Below are 14,430 nucleotides of genomic sequence, written 5' to 3'. Positions count from 1 at the left end.
TGTGTGTGTGTGTGTGTGTGTGTGAAATCAAACCTAAAGTATGCATGTGAAAGGCAAGAAGCATCCGAACCATTTCAGAGAAGGCTCCTCTAAGGCAATCCCTGACATTTTGCTCACTTCCAGCTCCAAAGCAATTCTGCATTTCACCCTTTCAGGTGGAATGAGTAACTGCAGTAACACATCTGTCAGAGACCAAGATAACACCGAGTGGGAGGAAGAGAACACATATTCTAGACATTGTCTCTAATTACTACTTCTAAAATTTATCAGGGACATGTGCAACTGTTAAGCCAAAATACAACGTAGACAGAAGAACTAGAGATACAGAAATAATAACATTTAAGAAGCTATGATCCTCATCTGCAAGATCCACTTCTTCTTCCAAAATAAAAAAGTTTAGTTAGGAGCAGGTTCAAGCTAAACAAAAACAAAGCATTTGCACTGGCATAACCAGCTTTAAAATGTCACTTTCCACACACAGAGAGGAACGAAACAACAAGTAAATTACTTGCTACCAAGCCTTCCTGGTTTTGTTTGAATATTCTGGAGAAAGATGGGGGGATACCAACGCTGGCATTTAAAAGTCCATTTCTCTCAACAAATAGTACTGCAACAAAAACTAGCTCCCATTTCCTTGCTTCTTAAGAGGAGCAATGGAAAGCATTGCCAGCAGAGTACGTATCATTTAGCTGAATGTGACATTTCAAACAGATAGTACATTGCTCACATCTATCATTTGACATAGAACTGCATGAATCAGCTGTTTTCACTTTTTACTGCATGCAGTTACTATGAAGATTATTAAAAGCAGTCCGATTGTCTACAGTGTTTATCATTACACTAGAAACATAACTATCACATATTTGATTAAGTGTATTTTCCAAAGCCAGTATATCTTGGCATTTGATAGGGGGTTAAAGCAACACAAAACAAAAAAACCTCACACAAACAGAAAACCACAAGCAACCTCTCACTGGTTACATGTGTGACTACCCTGGTAGTCTACTATCTTCACCAGAGAAAAGCCTGGATGCTTTGAGAAGGGGCACATGCTCTTTGACTGAAGTGCAAACAAACCTATCAAATTAGCTGCTGTAGTTTAATTTCCCATTTCTAACTTTCATGGATACAAACATAATGTATTATTTTCACATGATTGCATGAGAGCGCTGTTATACCTTGCATCGCTGTAACATCAGAAGCCAAAGACACATGAATACATCCTCACAACAATCTGATGAGGCAGGGATGTGTTGCCCATGACTCACAGAAGAGGAATTGAAACAAACATTAGCCAGCTTGTCCAGCACCACTCAGGAGAACGGCAGCAGATCTATGTACTAAAACACACAGGCCAGGCTACCGCTGTAATTCCTAGCCAACTATTTGGCAACTACCTTGCTGACCAACCTATCCAAAACTACAGCATAAAGTTGAAAACTGGGAAGAACGGAAGGAAATTACAGAGAAGGAAGGGTGTGGAGGACTACGTCTTATCAAGAACAGCATTTTTATTCAGCCTCTGGCTTTACAGATTATTCTAAGTTGGACATATGGAGAGTTTTAGCTAGCCAATTCAATTTTTTAAAAATAACCTTCTTTCGTTACTGTTAGTTGCACACATTTCCTTGCAGAATATAAGCCATCCTCTGTATAGTAATTGTATAGTTAGTAGTAGCCTAAAGATGAAATCAATGTTAGGAAAGAAAAAAAAAGAAAAAAAAAAGATTGGCCTTGCCGACCTGGCACATTGAACGCTACATCTATGACAGGATAAGCCATCCCAGAAGATGTGTGTGCAAACATGCTCTTCTGGAATAAACCCACCAATTCCTGTGTAATGGAAATGTCGACATGGATTGCAAATGAATTGCTCTAAGTTATATCATATGCTTAGGTAAACAAGGCCAGTATTTCTCCAACTTTTCAAAAAGTAGTATAGTAATGGGAATTTTCCCTCAATTCTGCTGAGATTGATCAGCTGGCACCATTTTCTAAAGACACCGACATACAAATGGATTAACAGATGCACTTTGTGTAATATTGTTTGGGTTACTTTTTCATTTCACTTAAATATACTTGAATGCCCAATGACTGCTTTTTCACATCTAAATTAAATCAGTCACAATTAAACTAGTTTCCAGTTAAAGAATGAATTAGGATGGCACAGCTGAGACAGCTTAAAAGAGCTCTGATTGGCCTGGCCTGTAACAACTATTGCTTCTCAATTCAATGCACATGTCCAGCTTTTCAGTTTACACATCTTCTGGATGTTTGACCAACTTTCCACTTGGGTTTTCTGTCAAGCTAACACTTAGAAAGCTTCTGGTAAGCTTTCTAAATAAGATCTCAAAGGCCCTGGTGACTTACAGGTTCCTAAAGCAAACAAGGTTCTTTATGCTTGTATAATGTTAAAAGCATCAGGAGCATCCATTTTTTACTCACAGTTATTTTGTAGACGACTGAAAAAAGTAGATGATGATCAGAGACAGAAGGGTTTTGGTGTTCCAAATGAAGGATTACACCATCACAGGGTCTCATTCCCTGGTTAAAGGGTTGCCAAGAAGCAGCAATGTCCCTAACCAAGTTAACCCAACTATGCAGGCATCCACAACACTTCCCTCCTCCAACTCATACTTTCACTCAAACCAAAACCAAACCAGTGAAACTAAAGCAAGCCTATAAACAGGTCATTAGATAATCATCAACGTACTCTAATTTTAAAAATGGATTTCTTTTAAGAATATTTCAGATGTGAAAGAGGCAGGCATGACAACTTTTAAACTGATATCTTCTATTTAAGGATTTATTTTTCTGAAAAGAAACTAGAGTGAGCTCTTTACAAACCTTGGTTACTTTTATTTTTGTTCAATGTTTCGATTATTTTAGATTCTTTCTTCCCTTCCCCCCCCACTTCAAATTTGTGTAACAATTGCTCTTTGCAAATTAAGCTTACTTTAACAAGTGTGCCGAATTGAACAAGGTTTTTATTTAGAGCATAAGCTTGGGAATTTAAACATTCCGCTAAATAGAAATTCTTTTCAGTTAAAGTACACACTTTGTAGGCATGTAAAACAAAAAACCTTAATGTCCCTCAACCACTTCCCAGAAACCAAAGCTACAGAAAAAAACACCAAACCAAAACAAACTTTGCAGAAGCACAAACAATTTACCTGCCTGTCTAACCACTCATCTATAAGTGAGCCATCACTGGTATCTAATGCAAATATCAATTCAGAAGTGAAACCTCAAAATCAGAAGTTGAAATAGGGTTCCTCTGAAAAACAAAAGCACGGTACTAAAACTCTCAAGTATCTCAGAAAGTAATAGTCCGAGAGACTAAATACTTAGACAGGAGTGTCCATGCCAGGGAACAGTAGAAGCAGGGCTGCCCCACAAGTGGGGACGAACTGGGAGCCAAGGGTGACCCCAGCAGGACAGCGTTCTTGCCCACCGCAGCACAGTCCTGTAGGAGATGAGCCAGATGAGCAGAGCAGGGCACTGCAAATGGGTCCTTCAGCAGCCCCAGGCATGGCCGATGTTGAACCAGGTCTAGAAGCCACTCAGGGAGCCCTGGCTGGGGGCTCCAGCAGCAGGAGACAGGACTGGAGACCACCAACCACATAGCTCAGGCAGAGGCTGACAGCCCCCAGGTGACCTGAAATGGAGATCCCAGACCTGTGGGCAGAGGGTGGGGTGGAAGCCCCAGGTGAGGCTGGTCAGGGCCATTAAGGCATACAGATGCACTCAGGGCCAGAAAAGGCAATATAATTTCCAGGTGCAGGACCAGGCCAGCAGAGCACTCTGATTGCATTGTAAACCTTTAACTCCTTTCAGTGCATGCTCATCTGAGACAAACTCAATTCTGCAAAACATTTCTTCTAAAACAGTTTGATGACAAAACCTGTGTACAAAATGTAAAATCAAACCAGCTTTTTGAAAAAAGCATCTATCCTAAATCCGTTTTCATCAGTGCAGAGATGAAGAGATATATTATCTTCGTGGATTCTTGATAAAGTTTAGTATTCCCCTGTTCCAGCAGACCAAGAAAAAAACCTGAACAATGAGCAAGCCCCTTTGCTATCACAGACATTGGAATCCTACGTATGTTATGTACTTGAAAAAGCCATATGGATAAAGTCAATGGCTGTGGAATGGTGAAGACCAAAGGTGGCAAAATAGAACAAAGACTGAAAACAGATTTGACACACAATAAAACTAAACCTTTAACCAACGATCTCATTCCAAGCATAACATAAGTTCTCTTAACAGCTTTCACTAGAAAGCAGCTTAAAGACGGAGGCTGATATAGACTATGTCTCAGCTCAAGACATGCTTACCCACCTCACTCCCTACTTCGCACAGAAGCCTTATCAGCATACTGCCTGTGCAAAGGCAGCAGACATGGATGTATGAGCTCTCCAACGGTATTTGATTCCCCCACAACACTGCTGCATCTTGCAAGGGGAGAGAGGAGAAATCATTAGGCATTCTTGCAAGAAATCCTTCCCTATAAAAAAAAGAGGTTTCAAGAGGTACCACTCCCCCATCATTCAGCAACAGAATATTGTTATTCACATACACAGAGGTAGGGAAAAACCCGTTATCTCATATAACCAGGAATATCTTCCAAGCACAACGCTGGGCACCAAACCGAAACAGCTTCAAGCCGCAGATGGCACAGCTGTAATGGTTTAGGGAGAAAAAGGCTAATCACGACCTGGAGCAGTAGCGCTACCTATTAGGAACCAGCCTTCTTCACTGGCCAGTCCCGCATGCAGAACAAGGTCAGATTCACACCGTGATACGTAAACACAGAATTACTTCTGATTTTTAAGAAAACTTGGTTATTTTCTGTATAAAATATAAAATTTCCCTATGGGTTGAAATTACCTGATGCAGATAAAAATCTGTGCCTTTCCAAAACAGTAATTTTTTTTTCTTTGAGACATTACAGTGAAACCAGGTCAAACCACTAGTGCACAAAAAGCAAATAAATGAATATTTTACACCTTTTCCAAACCTAAACCAAAAAGAAGCCAGAAATACAAAAAAAAATAAATCAAATCTTTCCTTCGTTCTCCCAAAGTCAGCTGGGGCTGGCCAGATTTTTTTGTTCATAGTTTTAAAAGACAGGACAAGAGGGCATAGTCTGAAACTGTACCAGGGGAAGTTTGGGTTAGACATTGGGAGGCATTTCTTCACAGAAAGGGTCATTGGGCATTGGAACGGGCTGCCCAGGGAGGTGGTGGAGTCACCATCCCTGGAGGTGTTTAATAAAAGACTGGACGTGGCACTTAGTGCCATGGTCTAGTTGACATGGTGGTGTTAGGGCAAAGGTTGGACTCGATGATCCCAGAGGTCTCTTCCAACCAAATCGATTCTGTAAGACGGACTGAAGGGAGCACGGGAAGCTGCTAGCTGTTTCATGAGGAAGAAGCCATAGAGCAGAAGCTGCTTTGTGAGGTGAAGGGCAGTGCTCCAGTCACAGGGCACTCTCCTGCTTCCTTAAATGTATTTAAAGGCCAGGAGAGAAGGAAGGCTTATAAATATTGAAGGCCAAGGTAACTCTCAGGACATTTCCAAGTACGTGACTTGCTCATCTATTACAGACTTCATATATTTAACTGTACCACATTCAAAGGAGCGTAAGAAAATAAATAGCCTCTGATATGAAATGCACTTAAAGCAGAATGCCTTCTCTCACTTCATTTGCTTTTGTACGTAATTTCTGAAACTCCAGGAAGAAAGCAATTACTGTCAAACTGCAGCCTGTATTTACCAACAGCGCGTGGCAGCCCTCCAGCATTCCTCGCACTGCAGGAGCAGCAGCACACCTAACAGAAGTATGTAACCCTGGGCTGGGCGCGAGACCGCAGCATTTGATGTAAGCTGCAAGTGGTGTGCTAGCCTACAGTTTTAGGGAAGAATAAAAATAACAGTGTATGGGAGACAGGACGTCTGGCACAATCCATCTTCATCTAGTTGAGCTCTGTTTAGAGGATATCTCTCCCTGTGAAATAGCTTTCTCTCCCTTGATTGCTCTCATGTGAGAGTTTCAGGCAGGTAGAGCACAGCAAGGCATATTTCTGTGCCTAACAAGGTGTCTGTATCCAACTCAGGTATGGGTGGAATTCCCATAAAGCCTGATAAACTCTCAGGAGTCAAATTCATCTCCAGATAGATGAAAGGGGTTTTTAATCCTCATATAATACAAGCCGCCTGCTGCAAGGCCACTGTTTTCAACTGCTTGTTTATACAGTCCCTGGCAAGACATGGACCTCATCCTCAGGCATTTAAATCTTTAAAAATTCTTGGGGGTATTTAAATATTACCCTAATCCAAATAGTAACAAAACCGATAATACTCTCACCTTTACATTCTGGAAGAAGAGTCAAATTGTACTTTCATTTTGTTTTTATAACTATTGTAATATCCTATGCGGAACTTTTTAAAAATGCCTAAGCATCTAGAGATCCTATGCCTGTATGCATGAACAGATGCCAAGGACTCTCTAGGACATTCAAAGCAGAAGACAACTGCTACTGTTACTACCACTGTACGTCATCAGAGAGCAATTCACAGTGGCCAAAGATCAAAAATCATCCCAGTTAGCATTTCTGCTTTCCCAATTCCATCACAGCTTTCCCTTCCCAGGAAAACGTCCATTTTCCATCAGATCTATCTTTACTGTAACAGATATTTTTATCTAAGCTGTCGTGTGTTTTCACTGTATCTAACTTGGGTCGGATTCCGCTTTCATTAGTCCAAATAAAACATCTAGCGAGGTTTAAATAAAATCAAAAGAAACATTCCAATTCACACCAGCTAAAATTCCACCCTTTCTTCTCTTTTGTTGCAATACCTGCAAGAACATGTACTCACTCACTCTGAAGTGTATAAATGTTTGTAGGTGCACCCTTTTTTATTCCCTCCTCCCCTGATAAAGCACCACTCTTTTTGTAAAAATATCTTTCTTGTGCATCCACTGAACTATGGAGTTTTGTGGATACACATGTCAGGCAGACACCTAATTACTCTTCTGCATCAAGGTCCACAAGTACCAAGTATTTTTGTCAATGACCTCACTAAGTCAGCATCTGACCGTCTCTATCACAGAGCAGATGTGAACTTCCCAAGCTGCAAATTAGCACCTTATCCATTACTTCCTTACTCATCTCTCCAGAACACCCTCAACAATCCAACAGGTCTTTCTAATGCAACTACTGATGAAGGATTCTTTTTTAGTGTAAGCATTCAAGTTAGGAGTAACGTCTGCATTAAGTAACATATCTAAATGACGCTTGGGTTGCCATTGTGATCAGTTTTAAGCCACAAGAATACCAGTAATGAAGCTGGAGGTTTTAACCACTCACCTGCACACCTTGTAGAACTTTTGTGTTCTACAGCTAAAAAAAAACAAAACAAAATGCCAGACCCCAGTAGTTTTCCTTCCCAAGTAGGAAATGCCTGTCTGTCCATGCCAGGTGTCTGCAGCAGCTCCAGCTCTCTGCCCCTGCAGGGTTTAGGTCTGCAGGGTACAGCAGTTAACCATTTACAACCTTCTCACACCTTGGCTATGTTATTGCAAGACCTCAAATTAGACACAGCCAAGAGTGATCAGTGCCTGGATGGCACCTGTCCAAGGATGCAGTTTTGTACCTGAGGCAGTCTCATCTAAGAGCTCACTACTGCCAGGAATGGGAGGGAGGTCCTGCTTTGTCTTCCCCATCCCGCTCCCACCTCCTCAATTCCAGAGCACATCATCACAGCTTGTCTTATGCCAGCTCTGGAAATCTGCTGGGACCTCCTCCTGGTTGAGCGGCTTTACCTCCCTAGCTTAGTAAAAGAATAGGATGCTTTTCAGCTGGTTAGTGAGTTTAAATAGCTCAAGGTGGAGCCCAGCATGAGTAGCTCACCTGGCGCAGGGATGACAGCAAAACCACACAGCTCAGAGAAGGAAGAATAAGAGTGGTTCTGCCTTAATTGACAGCAGTCAGTCAGGTCAGCTGAGCAGTTTGTGAAATCACAGCCCAAGGAAGGCTCCTGGTCTCAGCAGGCAAGGGAACTCCCCAGAACACATTCCTGTTCTTCCTGTATGATAAAGCTATGTTATAATAAATAAAATAAGAAATAAAAGTTACTTTCTCTGAAATACCCAATTAATTTTGCACTAAATTGTTTTTTTTTTCAAAATAAAGCAATTTATTCTGTAATTGACTGTCCATAAGAGGAGTTAATATTGCAAAATCTAGATGAGTTATGTTTCCCACATGGACAAACCATTCAGAAGAAAAGTGAGACCGGCATTTTGGTACATCCTCCTTTCAGACCTGGTACTGCACCTGTTTAAGTGTCACCCTTCAGAAAAGGCACCAAAGGCACAAGGTCCCGCATCCTAAATTTTCACTAAACACTTCTAGCAATCAAAGATCAGGAAAATCTAACTGTTATTGTAAGGGCCATCTATTTAAAATCAATTATATTCAAGTGACTCTCCAAAGATTTGACAGGATTCTTCAGGTTTTGTCCCTATTTTACGCCACTGGCTGTAATCAGTAGCAACATAGTATCGGCGCCATTTACTTTTCCTTTCGGTTAGTCACCTTTGTGAACAGTTTTCAACTCCTTCAGACTTGCTGGAACTATAGTGATTTTAAGAGATTACATTTCCTGCTAAAAGTGATTGATAGGCATGCAAAACCATTATAAAAACAATGAAGGATACACTTTGTAAAAACCACAGAAAAACTTCTTACAGGGTGTTTTCATTATTCTCTCATGTTACAAAGACATGAGTAAAAGTAAAGTAAAAGTTCTAAACACAGGATAACATGAAGAGCAGAAGCAATAGCTCTAATAGAGCAAGTATCAGATACAGAGTAAAATTATACACCCCAGTGCGTTCACACTAGTTAAAAACATCCACTAGCACAAACTGGTTCCAGTTGCTCTATAATGTCAAATGATGCAATAAAAAAGTTTGTTAAAAATAAAGACAAGAGTAGTTCAAACATCACCTATCCTGCTTTAATGAAAAAATACCTATTCGCAAGAGCTGGCTGCAGTTTCAAGTGGCACAGTGACAAGACAGCATTTGGAGATTAAGAAGCAAATAGCTACGACACTTGTGAGATGGCAAGATCTGCCTGCAGCTCGTTTCACGGGTACCACCGCACCAGCGCCAGATGAATACTGGAAGCTGCCTACCTGCATTCACGCAATGCTGCTCTCGGCTGAGATCCTGCCGGGAAGGTATGTTACCCCAGCAAAATATGGTCCTATGCACTTGATAAAGGTGTGGTATTTTGGCTCCTGTCTTTCTCCTGATTTTAATACGGCTTATACAACCGAGTTTCTACAACTTCTACTCAAACGGTGGCCATGTTTCTGTACCTCCCATTCTCCTTCACTTCCTCTAATATATATATTTGGAAGATTATATATAAAGTCTTTCAAATGAGCAGAAACTTGCAACAAATCAAATGTAAACAGTGTGATGGCCCCTCCAAACTGCAAATCTGCCTGTTTTCCTTACGGGAATGAGATCCAGCGCTGCCCCCACTGATGTCAGTAACCAGACTGGTGCCAAGTGAAGCAAGAGCCATACCTGCAGGCTTACAGTAAGAACAAGACTTTGTCCAGTTTCTTGAAGTTCAGAGCAATGGTCTGCTTCTCAAGAGAAGTTCAATTAATCCCATTGGAGTGTTAGATAACGAACTTGGACAACGCAACGGAGGAAGAGTGGCTTCAGACAAGCAACAAGAGCCAAGTGTGATGTGGTGGAGGAGAAAGTGAGGAGAGAGAGGGAGAGAGAGAGGGGAAAAATTAAATTTCAAAAGCATGCACACTGTACATCCTAACCCACAACTGGGCACATTTAGTTACATAAGTAGACATTTCATACAAGATCATAACACGAACTTTTGAACTTGCACGGAAAAAAGCCTCTCCACTACTCAATATATTAAAACATCGATGCTACAAAATGCTGAAAAAATTCCTTCAAGTTCTATCAAAGGAGGATTATATTGCAGGCACATGCATGAAGAAAGTAAATCTGTTATTTTTACTGAATATAGGCCTTGACGTAAATCACGCAGCCACAGTCCATGAATAACTGCATTTGTTTCGACAGCAAAACACCTCATCTGAAATACAGAATAGCTGCCGGAAATGAGCTAATGGTACTTTTCTTTCTGTATTAAAGGATTATTTTCCTGTGCCCACTGTGTGGGCTTAAACACTAGCCTGAAACAGTCAAAATACTTAGAAGTAAGATTTATGGCTAAAGGGGGGCGACGGGGGGACCTTCTTTGAAGCGACTGACTTCTTTGACTGGTGTCTCAGAATTACAAGGCTACAAAAGGACCCCTCTCTGTGAGCAGCCCTCTGTGTTCTTCCTTCATCTCTGTTGCAGACTGTATTGATAAACAAGATTTGAAAACACTTACCTGGGTATTACAGACAGCACATAGGAACTGAGATATTATTAACAAGACATGTCATGGTTTTGTTCTAATAACTTTTAGCAGAGAAACTCTTACACCTCAAATACCACTCAAGCTATCAATATGAATCCTGCAGCACTAGTATGTTTTTCAAAAGCTTTCAAAGGAGCTTGGGAGAAAAAAATACTATGAATTTACTTTCACAGCATTCCAGTAAGTGCTGCTAATTGCATTGACAGAAGAAGGAATTGTGCAAACTGTAATCCCATATTGTTTCACTGTACCAAAGTGTAATTTTTCTTTTTCAGTTATAATAGTACTATAATAGATAAGTTTGGATTGGCTGCTTATTTCCTCTAACATCTTATTTGTCATTAATTCTACTCAAGAGAACAGCTTTACACTGAAGGCTAGTAAAACTGTATTAGTTTTGGAGTGTAAAATACCAGTTGCAGCTTTATACTCAAAACCACTGTAATAAATTCTAAAAACTGTGGCATGCCATTCTTTGCTCAGCTTTCATAATAGTGCCTCAATAAATGCTTTGCTACCTTTCCCTGTAAGTCTGGACAAAATACTGACGCTTTACATATGATGATAGCTTTATTTGGAATCATACTTGAGGGTATCAGCTTTTAATGAGATTACAGCCTAATTCTTGTTAACTGACCCTATTAGAGAAGGTAGTTGCTTTGTAACACTTGAGAGGTAAAAAATGCTTTGCAGAAAATTTTACTCAGTCATGAGCTGAAAAGAATTCTTCTTCAAAATAAAACAGCTTTATTGCTTGCTCAGATTAATCCATTTTTATGTTAATATTCTAGCATACGACTAGAGCAACGAAGGCCAAAACTGACTTGTTAGCTTGTGACCCTCCTTAGCTCACAAAATAGACTTTGTATATCAAAATGCAGACAAACATTAACTCCTAACATTAACATTTTCTTGTTTGGCTGTTTTCTACAAGCAATTCAGATTTTAAACACAGAAATCAGTCCGACTTTCAGCTCTCATATGAAAAACAGTAAGGTTACTCCAAATTTAAAATTGCACAATTTATTAAAGAAACCTAGATCTAAACACAACTTGCACAAAATCAAAACATCTTCCATATGACCACAGGCAGGTGTATTTATTGTATGTGCATATCAAAGTGGCACAAAGAAGCCTTTGATCTGCTGTAGTGGCCATTAAAGTGCTACTGAATGGAGGTAAAGAAAAATATTACATATAGACTATGTAAGTTTATTTTCTTATAAGTAAGTACAAAACCTAAACAGGTGGAGTAAAATAAAAAACATACATATCACGTTCTCTTGTTTGGTATCACATAATTGGACTTGCAGAAATCTAAGGAGATGAGGTACCCCTAATGTTTACACTCAGCATTAACTGCAATGCAGGGAGATGAAAGAGAGGAAACAAGGAACAAAAATAAAATGAGTGGAGAAAGACCACGTGGTACAGCCTTTCCAGTAATTCTGTCTCTGGTTAGCAAGTTGGAAGCATTTAATTTCTTTAACTTGAAGCCTGATATTCACATTCCTCTGCAGCTTAATGTGGACATGGACAACAGATCACACTCGCATCTTAAAGGAGCTAAATGATTTAGCACAGCAAGCCCACAAGCTATGAGATGGATAGCAAGGAACCTTATGTTTACATCCATTTTGAAGAAAAAGGAAATTACATTTCATAGTCCCCAGTTCTACTGCAGAAGTAGGCAATGCCATACAGATGTTCGGGTTGCACTAAACAAAAGCAAGCAAAATCTGTCCTTGACAGTTGTGGAGACACTCATGCCTACTGAAGCACTGTTAAGCGTGGCCACCACTCCTGCAAAATCAATTAACCTGTACCTCTGCAGCGTGGGAGGGAGGCATGGCTCCAACTACAGCCTTTCTAGAAGCAGTGCAGACTGGCAACAAGTTGAACAGAAATCAAACTGCAGACCAAGATGTGATACCGGTGTGCGTTTTATTCAACAATTTACCACAAAGACAAGTCTGTGGTAACACAAATTCCTGTTATCACGGAATAGTAAGTTGCTCTATGCGATGAAAAAAACGGAGCAGACAAAACCACACATGATGCTGTCTTACAGCAAGATCTACCGCATACGAGGCACCAGTGTCAGTGGAAAGGGAACGAGAAGCGCTTCGCACCAAGCGGCCAGTGCGCTGCAATTCCACCCGAGCTATTTATTACTGCTAAAGTTCATCATTTTCATTTGCAGAGACAAGACTCTGAGACAAACTTGCCAAGAATTAACCGGTCTGCCTTTTTAATAAAATGATTAGCTGTGCTTTTGAAAGAGTTACTAAGGACTAAAGGGTCATGGGGTAATTATTTACAGAACTGATGCCAGGGATGAAGTCACAGATAAAGCCATTACAAAGACCATGCAGAGTAAGGAATGAGAAACTCCTGCAATTTGTTGACAATTGCTGCGAAGTGCGATTCAGCTCAGAGAGAGCACCAGGTCTGCTCTTCCCTCTTGATACTCACAGACTATAAAGAAAATACAAAATTTGACTCAAGGCCTTCAGATCTCCTTTTCCAAGTTCACACTGGATCTACTTAAGAAGAAAAAAAAAAAAAGGAAGAAATTAAGCCCACCACACAGTAGACATTATGAAGACGTGACGTTGCCTTGCTTTGGTTTGGAAAAGTATCCAACTCAATTATGGCAGAATTAAAGTATTCCCTTTCAGCTAAATAAAAGCTACATTTGCAGTACAAACCACTGTCCCGCACCTCAGCATAAGGAGAGTTTATAACCTGCTCTTGTAGGAGGGAGACTGGAGGCAGCAGAGTTCAGCCTTGACCCTCTAGGAGGGAACAGGATGGCTGGAAAAGAGTTTTAAGTATCTTCATGAAAAAAAGCACAGCTCATATCTTCCCCAGCCACTCCCCGCCACTGCAGAATACAGGACACTCAGTCCAAAAGTATTTTCAGTGCCTAAATATAACACAGGCATTCACATAGCATAAATAGGAGAATCCTTCTGAAGGGCTATCTTCAAAACAACCTCCATTTCTAAGTAGGACTGAAGTTCAAAGTCATATACTGGCATGTCAAATTCAGGATATCCTTGCAAGAATAATGAATTTATTGTTATTGTACCTGGCTATTTTTATAAAGTTTCTGGAAGCAAGAAACATGAAGTGTGCTTAAATGACTACTCGCATACCTTCGTGTTTCTCTTCAGTCACAAGTCAAGATTTGATGGAATATGGTCATATGCTTATGGGATTCCATAACATCACTTTTCATTGGCAACCATTGATTACATACCCCAGAATCAAGACGCTACATTTTTTCAGTCTTTTTTCTGAATTTTGATATATAAACTTGTCAGAGTAAAATACAGCTGGCCCTTAATACTACAGTTTGTGCCAAAAATATTATGAAGCTATTAGACTCACAAAGCCTAGAATTCAACTGGAAAACGAATACTGCAAAATATCCAAGCATAAACATCACAATTATATCAAGAAAGAGGAAGGAAAAAAAAAAAGTGGAATTTTGAAGAAAAGCTAATAGGTAAAAAACAAACAAAAAATCCAAACCAAAACAAGCTAAACCAAACAACAAACCCTCACAGATAGAGGACTGACAGGGAATCCCAAAAGGTCACAGAAAGAAAATCTAAGTCCAAGAACCTTTTTCTTGTTGTGATCCTCCTACTCCATCAGGTGTCCTGGCAGAGGAAATCAATCGTCATTAATTTCCAAATAAAGTGTCACTGGGGACCATTAAACACCATGCTATGAAAGGACTTGTTCCTCTTTCTAACCACGTTATCCCATCCGAACCATTAGCTCCTGCAAATCACAGGGTTAGCTGTTCACGGCTATTGAGAGCGGTAACCTAGCTGTGCCAGCAATAACCTGCAGTGAATCAAACTCTTACAAGTGACAGGTATCTTCAGTTCTTACTGGAGCAAGTGTGTGCCAGCTTGGGAGATGGAGCATC

The sequence above is a fragment of the Cariama cristata genome, unplaced genomic scaffold (assembly GCF_000690535.1).
Source record: "Cariama cristata isolate BGI_N322 unplaced genomic scaffold, ASM69053v1 scaffold36910, whole genome shotgun sequence".
In the NCBI taxonomy this organism is placed as follows: Eukaryota; Metazoa; Chordata; class Aves; order Cariamiformes; family Cariamidae; genus Cariama; species Cariama cristata.
The sequence above is the reverse complement of the archived record's forward strand: the minus strand, read 5'-3'. Positions refer to the sequence as shown.